Below are 14,376 nucleotides of genomic sequence, written 5' to 3'. Positions count from 1 at the left end.
AGATAGGGATAGATTAGTGCATAATATAGAGAGATGAGAGCAGAGTTAGGTACATAATATCTGATTTTGGAGAGTATACCAACTGTTTTAGAGACTTTCTTAGTTATGTGTTGTATGTGGGTACTGAAGTTGAGTCTCTTGTCTAGGAATATGCCAAGAAACTTTCCATCATTTTTATTGCTAATGTTTACATTGTCTATCTGAAGCTGAATTGCATTTGTAGATTTGCTTCCAAATAGGATGTAGTAGGTCTTTTCTATGTTAAGTGTTAGTTTGTTGGTTGACATCCATAAGTGGACTTTTTTTAGTTCATTATTAACAACATCATTTAGTGTATGTGGGTTGGAGTTGGAGTAGATGAGGGTAGTATCATCAGCAAACAAAATAGGTTTCAGAATGTTAGAGACATTAGGCAGATCATTGATGTATATAAGAAATAGAAGAGGTCCCAAGAAGCTGCCCTGTGGCACTCCAACGGTTATTGGTAGAATGGGAGAGGTTATATTATTGATGGCTACACATTGGTGTCTATCACTAAGATAGGATTGGATATAGTCCAGTGCATGGCCTCGGATTCCATAATGATGGAGTTTACATAAGAGGTAATCGTGATTAACAGTATCAAAGGCCTTTCTCAGGTCAATGAAGAGTCCAATTGGAAACTCATTTTTGTCAAGGGCTGAGTAAATTATACCAAGGAGACTAATAATTGCATCGTTGGTACTCTTTTGAGAGCGGATGCCAAACTGAAACTAACTATGTCACGTCGATGTTACATCTGTGACGGGAAATAACATGCTTTTTTTGAAAACTGTGTTTTTCATGTGAAAGAATTCTTCGAAACCTCTTTATCGATTGCTTTGAAATTTTGACACAACGTTGCATTCGAATAGGCGCGTCTTTTTATATATATCATCTATATACATGCCTCACCTGTGACAGGAATTATTTTTTTTTTAAACAGTGCCATCTGGTGGACATAAGAGCATCACATGCTGTAATCTCCGAAAGTTCTTCACCGATTGCTTTGAAATTTTGACTCAATTACGTTCCATTTGAATAGGCTCAGCTTTTTATATATCTACTATATGCATGCCACCCCTGTAACAGGTAAAAACATGCATTTTTGAAAAACAGCGCCATCTGTTGCACATTAGATTAACACATGCTATACTAAATATGTTACGATTCCATTTCAATGTTTCTGATTTCATTAATAAATTTAATTTTCATAAATTTCGATTTATTTCAATTTTGATTTAATTATTTTGTGTGATATTGCCTTGGAATTGAGCTGTGTTGTTTACCAAACCGTTTGTTTCGTGAGTATAGTTTATTTTTTTTATTTTTTTTATTTCGTTTTTTGAACAGTTTTTCTTATATTTCAGTGATAGGAACATCTAGGGGCCAAATTCACGAAGCAGTTATGCAAGTACTTACGAACGAGAACATCGTTCCTCAATCTTTGATGGCTTTAGTTATATATATAAAAAAAATTACAGGCTTGTAAACTTGCCTGTTCTGTTCCAATCAACTGTTGTTATTGTTATATACAGCCTCCTGGTGCTTTGGAGCTCATTAACTCTTCAATAATTGTAAACAAAGCGACCAAAGATTTAGAAAAGATGTACAGGTTTGTAAGTGTTTGCGTAACTTCTTCGTGAATGTAGCCCCAGATCATTTGATGTTCCCAATTTTCTGATGGGAACATCAGATCATTTGATCATCAGACGAGGGAGTGGGGAATGGTGGGAAGGACGAGGGGACGTGAGTGGTGGATGGTGAGGAGGACGAAGGGAAAGGGGAGGGGGGGGGTTAATGGTGGGGGAGGACGAAGGGACAGGGGAGTTGGGGATGGTGGGGACGAGGGGAATGGAGAGTGGGTGGGACGACAAGGGGACGGGGGAGTGGAGGATAATGGGGAGGACGAGAGGATGCTGGAGTTGAGGATGAAGGGGGAGGAAAAAGGGACGAGGGAGTGAGGAATGGTTGAGAGGACGAGGAGACAGGGAGGGGAGGACTGGGAGACAGGGGAAGGTTGCTGTGGCTCAACAATGCACATGCGTTTCTAAGCCACTGCAACGCGTGGCCGGGTACAGCTAGTAATTAAATAAATATATAAAGATCAGCATTACTGCCAGAATATTAAAGTTGGAAACACACATAGCAGAACAGCTGATAAAAAATATTGGTTCATGTAAATTCCTTTTCATTTCTTTTGATGAGAGCAGGAATATTACATCAGCTAGGCTAGTTATTTATGCTTAAAACTGTAGTGATGAAATATGTGAACTGCTTAACTTTGTAACGGTCCCGAACATACAGTAATACAGGCTGTAATATGCAAGGTCGTAGTAAACGAATTGTCTAATCAATTGGTTGACCCTTCATAAATAATAATGGTTACATCTGGCATGGGGCCAGATGATTGGTTAATTATCATCTTTATCTGCATGACTGGTAAATAAACAGGTTATGCAAATGTGTTTGGAAAATATGTTGGACATCTGGTAGGCTTTCACTGTATTGCACACGAGGAGACCAGGTGTTTAAGAGCTGGCCTTTAGGAACGTGAGGAAGTGATGAAAAGTGTAACGAAGATAGTTCATTTTATTCCTACGTGTGCTTTGAAAATAAGACAATATCATAATTTACTGAGTGAGGGAGAAATTCAGTGTACGCAGGACTACTCAACGTAATTCAATCAGTTACAGCCCCGCTCCTGCGCCAGGAAGTCCACTAACGGGCTCACCATGGTGCTACTTGCAACTTTTTGTTCCCTGTAGCTGAATCTAAAACAACAACAACATCGTTCTTACGGACTATTCATGCCCATGCCACCTCTTGGGTGGATCAATCTTCATTAATCATCAATCAATTCAATTCACTGTTCATTCAGAAGAATATGTTCACAAGAGTAATGTATAACTGTAGGGACAGGAGTTACACATAAGTAGTAATGAAGCCTGTTACACTCCCTGGTCATGACTTGACTCGTGCCTGACACACGAATAACTAATACCTAGGCCTATCACGTTCTTATGTTCAAGAGTATGATCCCAAAACCCCTGTGAGGTACTAAGCAGGCACCAGTAAGAATATTCAGGGAGGACACAAAACGAAGAACCAAAGTTAAACTTATAATTATAATAAACTTATAACAAATTATTTCATGATGGACTTATTGATCACAATTTGACTATATAAACACAGATAGACATACATGTATAATCACAATTATAAAATGCCAGATGGGTTAAATACACTACAGCTAGGAATACATCCACACATTACCTAACTAACTACATATGTTATCACCAGACCTCTCCACTTGCTATTAACTTGGTGGTGGTGGCAAGCTCTCTACATGCTCGCCCAGCGGCTTCCACAGAGTACCACACGGTAGATACATTCTCTAATTACACACACCATAGACTCAATTAATCACTCTCCTCCCCACTTATCAATTAATCACAATCACACTAACATAATGTTTCATACATTCTGGTATAAGAACTAAAAACATAAGCATTCTTAAATGACTTAAATAAACATTTTACTTCTAAAAATGACGCAACCGCTGGCAACACCACACCCGATCAATACTCGCCTTCTCAATGCACACGTATAAGACACGAACACTTCCACTCAACAGGAAAGCCATGACATCAATTTTGTTGCCACGTCCTATCTTAAAATGATATAAGAGCCAACCAATATATATATCTATGCAAATCACATTGTGTGTAAATACACTCCTACAGTCTGAGATGGGTGAAGAAAGTATGTCTGTGAGATCCTCAGGATCGTAACAAAGCCACTATTACGCACAGCGTTTCGGGCAAAAACATTAAATAGACAAAAAAAATAGCTAAAAGTGTGAGGGGGAAAAACACTTATTACTAAAGAAAAAGAAGAAAACTAACAAAAGGAGAACATTCATGAAAAGTAATAAATGAATGCAAAGTGACACTTAAGGATGACAGACATAGACTATTATAATATGAGTCAGTAGTTGTAGCAATAGTACAATAGTTTAGTTACATTAATAACAGAATGGAAATATAGGGTGTAGTTTAGAAAAACAACTGGACACTTTCTCATAACATTTAGTTTGGAACATAACAGAACACAGAGTAATATAGTAATTTATGGTCAATGGGGCTAACACTAAAAATAATCTAACAAATAAAAAATAAAAAAAAATAAAAAAAAAGGACATGAGTAAACACTTTAACAAAGAAATGCAAGAAATTAGATGACAATAAATATAGAACGTACATAATTCCTAGTTAATAAAAATTTATGAAAAGAGTGACACAAAAATAACTTATTAAGGGAGTATGTGAGTGAAAGTAGTTACATGGTAATGATTATAAGATATTAATTACATAATATGAAGTAAATTTTTCTTAGTATCTTCCTTAAACTGGTTGGGAGACGGTTTCTCTCGTCGTATGGGAGACGTACAGCGTTTAATAAAGCTGTACTAAAAGCCGTGCAGCTTTTAATACCATTTGGGAGATCATTCCACAATAAGGGACTATTGATTTGCTCTTTTTTGGTAGAGTCTCGCTCTAGGAATATCAAAGAAATATTTGTTTCTCGTGTGGTGACCGTGAGTTCTATTAAAGCCCTCTAGGAAGCGCTTAAGGTCAGGAATGGCATTGTAATTCAGAGTTTAATAGGTATAGAGAACTCTTGAGAGTATGTGCAGAGACTTTGATATCTAACACGCTCAAAGATTTCAGGAACAAGAACAGGAATTTCGTTCAAGAACTTGTCCAATTAAGAGATGAACTAGAAATTATGCAGAAGGAGATCGGTTAGTGACTAGATTAACGGAGAAAATTGCCAAAAATTTAGAGTTTGAAAGTATGGATTTCCCTTTCTGAAACTTTTAACTGTATGAAAAATCTGATAATGACAGAATTATTAGTATTTTCATCCACAATTTCTTCTAAGTCATTGTTTTCAGTGATGAACTTTGTCAAATATAATTCTAGGAGCAGACTTTCTGATGAAACTGTTGTGTGTGTGTGTGTGTGTACTCACACACACTACTGTAATTCTACTTATCCAGTTGTGCTTGCGGGAGTTGAGCTTCGGCTCCATGGTTTCGCCTCTCAACTGTTAATCAACTGGTGGACACGTTCCTGAACCTACTGGGCTCTATCACATCTACATTTGAAACTGTGTATGGAGTCAGCCTCCACTACAGCACTGCCTAATGCGTTCCATCTGTTAACTACTCTTGACACTGAAAAGGTTCTTTCTAATGTCGTTACGGCTCATTTGGGTACTCAGTTTCCACCTGTGTCCCCTTGTCCGTGTTCCACCCGTGTTAAATAGTTTGTCTTTGTCTACCCTGTCAATTCCTCTGAGAATTTTGTAGGTGGTTATCACGTCTCCCATTACTCATCTGTCTTACAGGGACGTTAGGCTTAGCTCCCGGTTGTCTTTCCTCGTAGCTCATACCTCTCAGTTCTGGGAATAGTTTGGTGCCATACATCTGAATCTTCTCTAAGTTTGTCTTGCGTTTAATTATGGACTCCAGGCTGGAGCTGCATACGCCAGGATTGGTCTGACATAAGTGGTATACAATGTTTTGAATAATTCCATACACAAATTTCTAAAGGCAGTTCACTCTTGCAGGACTTCACCTCCCAGATGGTACCTTGAGTTCAGCCTTCTGCTCCCTTCGCCTAATTTCATTACTTTACACTTTCCTTGAGTTAAACTTTATTGCCATTTTCTAGACCATTCCTCCAGTTTGTCCTGGTCGTTCTATAGTCTCTGTCAATCTTCATCTGTCCTGATTCTTCTCATAGTTTTTACATCATCAGCAAACATTGCGAGGAATGAGTCCATGCCCTCTGGAAGATCGTTTACTTATATCAGAAACAGGATGGGTCCAAGTACAGAGCCCTGTGGGACTCCGCTGATGACATATCGCCACTCTGATGTCTCCCCCCGTTATTCGTTGTTTCTTGTTGCTTAGATACTCCCTTATCCACTTCCCTTGTATTCGTGCCTGTTTCTCCAACTTTTGTAACAGCTTCTTATGGGATACTGTGTCAAAGGCTTTCAGACAGAATAAGAAAATGTGTATGAGTGTGTGTGGGTGTACTCACCTATTTTTGCCCGCAGGATCGAGCTCTAGTTTTTGGATCCAGCTTTTCTAGCCGCTTGTTGTCTAATGCAATGACTCCTGACCTAGTTCCTTTTAAACATACTATTAAATTTATGGATTGAGTTTGCCTCTACACCCTGCTACTTTAGACAATTCCATTTACTCACTACTCTTACCCAAAAGAAAACTTTAAAACATCTCTATGACACATCTGAATCTATAGCATCCATCCGTGTCCCCTTGCTCTATTGGTATTCATTGTACACATTTCTTCTTTTTCCACCCTGTCAATCCATCTAAGTATTTTATACGTGTGTATCATGTCCCCCTCTCCCTCCTCCTGTCGGAAAATCCGACACCATTTAATATCATACAGATAATAGCTGTGTTGTATAAACAAGTTACCCATAGAAAACGTAACTTGTAGTGGAATTACCGTCTATAGAAAACGGGATATCATCACCACACACTATTATAATTCACCACCTATTATGGTGGGAATTATTCTTAAATACATTAGTCTTTGGACTTTACCATCATAAAAACATCTTATATAAATTAACTTAATTATCAATATTAAAGTAGAGTAAATGTGACCCTTCTATCACTTTCTGAAATGTGGACAATGTAAGCCAGGCGTCAGAGGGAGGAGGAAGGGGCAGCCATTGTTTATACGAGACCAGAGGCTCACACGGGAGCAAATTCGGCTCCTGTTAAATTTACTTGGACGTAGTGTTATGGAAACCAAAGGTGTACCATTGTCAACACGCTGTCTACAAATTCAAGTTAAGTGTCAATCCGAAACCCGTTTATCATTCATTTATGGCCATTAATGTCAGGATATAGGGTGTCCCGGTTAGATCACGTGGAAGCCTCAAACTAAAGGTAATTAAGCCAGGTCTTCAATGTTCCATGTACTGTATAGTGTTTTCTCTGATATAGCTTGTCATATATAGGATTCTGGCTTCACAGCTAGCGCACTTTTGACAGGTCAAGACGAGGATGGAAGACTTTGTGCACCAGTTACTGGGTGAGGAAGCTACCTCAAAGAGGATAATTTGGTGTCTACACCCTAGTTATACCTGGTGGACTAACCTGCTGTACTATAAGATAAGGAACCTTTTCAATGTATGTAGTTAATACTGTAGTTTGATTGGCTGCATATATATATAAACTATTAAACCCCCCCTAATGTGTAGAGGATCGATTTGTGAGATTATGAGATTATTGCAGAAATACAGTCCACTTATCATTATACAAATTGCTATCGAAGTATATAAATTAACGTAAATATGAATTCATATAAATTAAATAAATATAAATCCCACAGGTCGGTTCCCACATTATTTGGTCCTTCGAACCGGATGACGGATTATTTGATCCTTTGAACCCACATTTGGTCATCTTAGTACCGGATGAACCAGTTAACCAGTGGATTCATTAAATATACTAGTGCAGTGTGATTTAAACAAAGGCCAGCAGTCAAGACGGCAGCCTAGCCTCGAGGGAGCTCAGGAGCCTCCCTCAGCCCAGTTCAGCTTCGTCAGCGGTTTCATGCACACCCACAGATTTGGTGGAGTGTTATTCTGTGAAATGACAGCGCTAATATAGAAGCCAGCCAAATTAGTGACTGTGTCTTCGCGTGATTGTTCACGGATTTCGTGGTGTTACATTTCGCGAGAGATTATCTACGAATTTTGTGGACTTTATTTCGCGAGGTCACTAATAATATTTAATACTTCTAGATAATATTAGAAGTTTCATAGAGGCTAATTAAGAGGCTATTATCAATAATTGTGTATATTATTTCTCCAAATAGAGAATTATTTAATATATATTGCACTAGTGATCACAGTATAATATTTACTAATTGCCAACCCACAACAGGGTAGGATATTAACCATTGACTAGGATGAACTATTATCGTTCATCCTAGTCCCATTATTACCATAGTCAGTTGTACTATATTGATCAACCTAACACCATTAATGAATGGTCCAGACCCTATTTTGGGTGTAATTTTTATCAACTCGAGTTGAGTTGTGTATATATAATAATTTACTTATGATCATTACACCTTTGAGTGATTAATTAGTGTCTCTACCATCCTAGGGTGATATAGAAGAGCTAACCTAAAGGTACTTCCAGTGACACTGGTTTATCACTCAAATCATTAGTGTGGATGATTGTATATATATAATGTGTATTAATTTTAAGTGCTAACCTCTAGTAGAGGTAGGATTATTGCCTAGTGAGTGCAGAATTTTACCCTAGGCTACCATTAGTACTTGCTCACAATTTATGAGCCAGTGGTGCTCAATTAACAAGTCACCATGACTAATCCACAGAAAGCAAAGCGTGCTTTAATATCAAGCAAACGTCAACTGACAAGAGATCTCGACCAATATGAACAGTTGTTATATGAGCCTGTAATTAATTATCATCGGTTGAAAATACCACTGTTGCAGATTCAAACCCAATTGCATATATTGAAAGCAAATAGGAAATCTTACCAAAATCAGGTCCACGACGACGACGACATAGTAGTTGAAGATGTGGAACCATTCCTGTCTGACCTAGCACAATATGAAGAAGAAACTCAAGGCAGGTTGGAACATTTACACAGGATAATTGAATCAGAACAAATAGCAAGTACATCAAATAAAGTAGATAATGTTATGGATGATCTGGATCTTTTTGAGAATAAATGTAAAGCCAGATTAGATCCTTTAATCAACAAGGATAAAGCTTCACACAGGAAAGCTTCACTCACTACAGCTTCACCCAATATTATACCACCAGAAATTAAGCAGTTCTCAGACAATTTATCCACAGTCTCTGTGGTTTCTGAAAACCCAATACCTGAGGCTACTAAGTTAACATGCCTCCAAGCTAGAGGTGAAGCTGAACCAGTAGTAGAAAATGTAAATGAAAATAGCGACAGCACTAATTTCCCAGTCCAGCTTCCTAGGAATAATGCTGGCAATGAGAAAACTGTCATACATCTAGTACTACAATTGCTGGATTTACCTCAACCTGATCAGACTGCTGACTCATTACAATCCTTCAGCATGGAGTTTGAGTCACTACTAAGAATATTCAGTCTTAAGGTTGATATAACTACTAGTGAATGGATGACCAAAGTAGTCCTTCAACGAAAATTGTCCAGCGATATACTAGATGAATTATATGCACATCAACATAACACCCTCCTGACAGTACAGGACATCACTGAAGGTTTACATTCCATCATAAACAAACGACGAGCAAATGAGGAAGTTAAAGCCTCATGCAAGCCTTCAGAAATAGAAAATAAGAGTCAATTAAAGGGTAAAACAACTACCCCAAATAAACATCAGTCAATTACTCTAACATCAAGTTGCAGAAAATCTGACAATGCAGCAGCATCCTCCAAGCCTACTGTTACTAGTTCACCCAAACCGGTAACTTCCAAACGTGCAGTAGGCTGGGGGACATGTATGTTCTGCAAAAAGAAACATTCAACATACCGTTGTGCTAATTATCCAACCAGAGACACTCGTATGGAGCGACTCCAGGAATTAGGGAGATGTACAAGGTGTCTCAAGTCACACAACATAGACTATTGTGATACCCAATTCAACACCTGCAACAGGTGTAGAAGAGGTAGACACCATGCAGCACTGTGCAAATATACGAAATTAACGTATTCAAGACCCAAGGTGGAAGATAGCATTCCCACCACAGTACAGTACTGCAAGGTGCAACAAACAAAGAGTGTCCAATCGGCAAAGTCTAAAGGTAATACGACTTTGCCTACTGCCCAAATTACCATCCTGAATAAGAGGGCCAAGGTCCATACCCGTGGGTTGTTTGACCAAGGATCCCAGAGAACATATATCACTAAAAAGTTGGCAGATGAATTACAATTAAGGCCTGTAGCCCAGATGTCATTCAACATCTCAGGGTTTGTAACAGATGCAGGACCTCAAGTCTACCAGGTGGTACAACCATCAGTACGTTTAGGCAGGTACGTCTGTCGAGTACAAGCCATTGTGGTGGACAAAATACCAGTAGACCTACAAGTTCAAGGTCTGCGAGCAACAGCCAAATTCCTGAGAAATAGAGGAATAAAATTGGCAGATAATATTAAGTCTGATCACCTCACCGACTTCGGTCTCCTTGTAGGGACAGACTATTGTCATCGATTCATCGGTAGCCCTACTAAATATCAGGGCATAACCATGTTAAACTCTGCAGGAGGTAAATTACTCTCAGGCCCAGTATCAAGCCTGAGGAGACCTATGACTGCAGATAAACAATACCAGTAGAAATCTAAATTTGTCAGCTGATTATATTTCTCCAGTAGCATTATACTAAGGAGATTACAGCTGACTATACCAACAGAAGTTGATGTTAGTATCATCATTTGAAACTGAAGATGAGTTCATGAGGCCTCAGTGGCAAATCAGTGAACAGTAGCCTAAAACAGCTACAAGTCACTGCGACCAATGTCACTGAACCCACTGCAGTCTCAGAACCATACTTTACTTTAATGATGAGCTATTCAATCTTCTGAATCAATTAACTAAATTAAAACCCCAATAAATCTGATGACTGATTTGATACATTTATTATTTAATCAAGATGTATTCCATGGGCCTCAGTGTTTATATATCAGTGGTGACCAGTTACCTGAAGAAACTTCAAGTTATATCTAATGTCACTGATCTCACTGCAGTCCCTGAATCATACTTGACTGTAGTACTTGATCACATCCAGTCTTCTGGGTTAAATAATATGTAATAAGGCTTGAATATTAGCCTTTCAAGAATTGACAGGGAAATGAAATTGCATTAGACTTCTAACCCCTACAACTCTAGTACGGGACATCTGTCCTGTACGAACAGACACACAAATGTGTGATTACTAACTACTAACATCAAATTAATCAAATAATTCGAAGGAGGAGTATCGGTGTTCGTCTGTTCTAAAGAGGACTTCGACCCGTGAGCAGCCCCCTGGGGAATTATGTCGGAAAATCCGACACCATTTAATATCATACAGATAATAGCTGTGTTGTATAAACAAGTTACCCATAGAAAACGTAACTTGTAGTGGAATTACCGTCTATAGAAAACGGGATATCATCACCACACACTATTATAATTCACCACCTATTATGGTGGGAATTATTCTTAAATACATTAGTCTTTGGACTTTACCATCATAAAAACATCTTATATAAATTAACTTAATTATCAATATTAAAGTAGAGTAAATGTGACCCTTCTATCACTTTCTGAAATGTGGACAATGTAAGCCAGGCGTCAGAGGGAGGAGGAAGGGGCAGCCATTGTTTATACGAGACCAGAGGCTCACACGGGAGCAAATTCGGCTCCTGTTAAATTTACTTGGACGTAGTGTTATGGAAACCAAAGGTGTACCATTGTCAACACGCTGTCTACAAATTCAAGTTAAGTGTCAATCCGAAACCCGTTTATCATTCATTTATGGCCATTAATGTCAGGATATAGGGTGTCCCGGTTAGATCACGTGGAAGCCTCAAACTAAAGGTAATTAAGCCAGGTCTTCAATGTTCCATGTACTGTATAGTGTTTTCTCTGATATAGCTTGTCATATATAGGATTCTGGCTTCACAGCTAGCGCACTTTTGACAGGTCAAGACGAGGATGGAAGACTTTGTGCACCAGTTACTGGGTGAGGAAGCTACCTCAAAGAGGATAATTTGGTGTCTACACCCTAGTTATACCTGGTGGACTAACCTGCTGTACTATAAGATAAGGAACCTTTTCAATGTATGTAGTTAATACTGTAGTTTGATTGGCTGCATATATATATAAACTATTAAACCCCCCCTAATGTGTAGAGGATCGATTTGTGAGATTATGAGATTATTGCAGAAATACAGTCCACTTATCATTATACAAATTGCTATCGAAGTATATAAATTAACGTAAATATGAATTCATATAAATTAAATAAATATAAATCCCACAGGTCGGTTCCCACACCTCCTTTCTATAATATGTGTTGATATTTCGTTTTATTAAGAAAATGTCAACATCAAAATCATTATAACAAATCTAAGTTGAGTACAAGACGGAAGAATTTTTTTTATTCGACAAACAAATAATTCTGACTGTCTGAGGCAGTTTCTAAGGCATTGCGCTTCTTTGGCAATCACCGGGTAAGCCTCCGCCACAATAACACGGCTGATGAACTTCTTACTGCCAAATCGCGATAGATGTCTTAGAGGAACAAGCTCAGTTCCTCACACACCGTCCCTGAGCGATGTAGACATAACACTTTCGACACCCGGTGTTGAGCAAGAGGGAAGCCTGGTGCTTCTTCACCACGCTGTCTCTGGCCAACACTAAGGCCGTATTTCCCACGTCTATACGCTCACTCTGCAAAAAATTGAGATGTGGTTAATGTTGGTGTTGTTGTAAGTGCATTGTTGTAGGCTAATGTTGCCTACTTCAGCCCGGTATTTGAAGTGCATTGTTGTGTGCTGTTGAAGCCTAATCGAGCCCGGTGCTAAGTAAAACATCTACAGATTACTTTTAATGACTTGAGCATTGCATGTGTGAATCGTAAGCTACAGTAGTGTAATGTGCATAGTAATTGGAAAAAACTGTAGTGAAGTGTACTGCAAGTATTCTGAAAGTGCACCTAATTGTGAACAAAATGTATTTATATTTCAGAAAGATACATGGAAACTATTCATGTGTATGAAACACACAAAACCCTGCAGATACCATGCAGGAGATAAAAAGAATGGTCTAATGCCCGAATGTCGTGTCCGTTGACATTAACGGGTAAAGCTGACATCATGTATCAAAGATATAACAATTACAGCGGGTTAAAACAAAAACGTGTAATGCAAGACGACCGACAATTTCAAGGAATGTCCAGGAGACGAAGGACTAGGTACAGTTATGTAGGTAAAGGCAGGTGAGTACACACACACAGACCTAGGAATCTGTACACCAGTAGATTGACGGTTGAAAGGCGGGACCAAAGAACTAAAGCTCTACCCCTCCATGCACAACTAGGTGAGTACACACACACACACCTTAGGTCGTAGTCTTAAGGACCCGGGCTCGATCCCCGGGCCACCTATTTAAGTCCTTGTATTCCTTCTCCATCCTGCTATAGTTCATACACTACTTTTCCTAATTGGTCCTAACTCATGCTGTACTGTCCCGACCCGTGTCTCCCTTTCACTCACCCTCCCCCCCTGCAATCAACCGCTTCCTTCAACCCCACACTCTACCCTCCCCTCGACCACATCATCCCCTCTCCACCTATTCACCCGTCCCAGCACACCCCGTAAACAACACCTGCCCCGCCCCCCCCACGCCCCGTGAACAACGCCTGCCCTGCCCCCCCAAGCCCCATGAACAACACCTGCCCCGCCCCCTCCACGGCCAGTGAACAACACCTCCCATGCCCGGTGAACAACACCTGCCCTGCCCCCACAAGCCCCATGAACAACACCTGCCCTACCCCCCCACGGCCAGTGAACAACACCTGCCCCGCCCCCCCCCACGCCCAGTGAACAACACCTGCCCCGCCCCCCCCCACGGCCAGTGAACAACACCTGCCAGCCTCCCCCCACGGCCAGTGAACAACACCTGCCCCGCCTCCCTCCCCACGGCCAGTGAACAACACCTGCCCCGCCCCCCCTCGGCCAGTGAACAACACCGGCCCCGCCCCCCCCCCCACGGCCAGTGAACAACACCTGCCCCGCCTCCCTCCCCACGGCCAGTGAACAACACCTGCCCCGCCCCCCCCCCACGGCCAGTAAACAACACCGGCCCCGCCCCCCCCACGGCCAGTGAACAACTCCTGCCCCGCCCCCCCCACGGCCAGTGAACAACACCTGCCCCGCCCCCCCCCCCACGGCCAGTGAACAACACCTGCCCCGCCTCCCTCCCCACGGCCAGTGAACAACACCTGCCCCGCCTCCCTCCCCACGGCCAGTGAACAACACCTGCCCCGCCCCCCCCCCACGGCCAGTGAACAACACCTGCCTCGCCCCCCCCCCCACGGCCAGTGAACAACACCTGCCCCGCCCCCCCCCACGGCCAGTGAACAACACCTGCCCCGCCCCCCCCCACGGCCAGTGAACAACATCTGCCAGCCTCCTCCCACGGCCAGTGAACAACACCTGCCCCGCCCCCCCTCGGCCAGTGAACAACACCGGCCCCGCCCCCCCCCCCCCACGGCCAGTGAAC

General features: G+C 41.0%; 1 long non-coding RNA gene across 1 annotated transcript; it reads right to left on the bottom strand.

Annotated features, from left to right (window-relative positions):
- Positions 1-3,127: 3,127 nt before the first annotated feature.
- On the bottom strand, positions 3,128-12,535 carry LOC138358942 (uncharacterized). The gene is made up of 2 exons (XR_011225667.1): positions 12,148-12,535; positions 3,128-6,470 (listed from the first exon to the last, which is right to left on the bottom strand). It is a non-coding gene; the product is annotated as an uncharacterized lncRNA (long non-coding RNA).
- Positions 12,536-14,376: the final 1,841 nt, after the last annotated feature.

Source organism: Procambarus clarkii, chromosome 87 (genome assembly GCF_040958095.1).
Source record: "Procambarus clarkii isolate CNS0578487 chromosome 87, FALCON_Pclarkii_2.0, whole genome shotgun sequence".
Classification (NCBI taxonomy): domain Eukaryota; kingdom Metazoa; phylum Arthropoda; class Malacostraca; order Decapoda; family Cambaridae; genus Procambarus; species Procambarus clarkii.
This window is presented reverse-complemented; position numbering and strand designations above follow the sequence as displayed.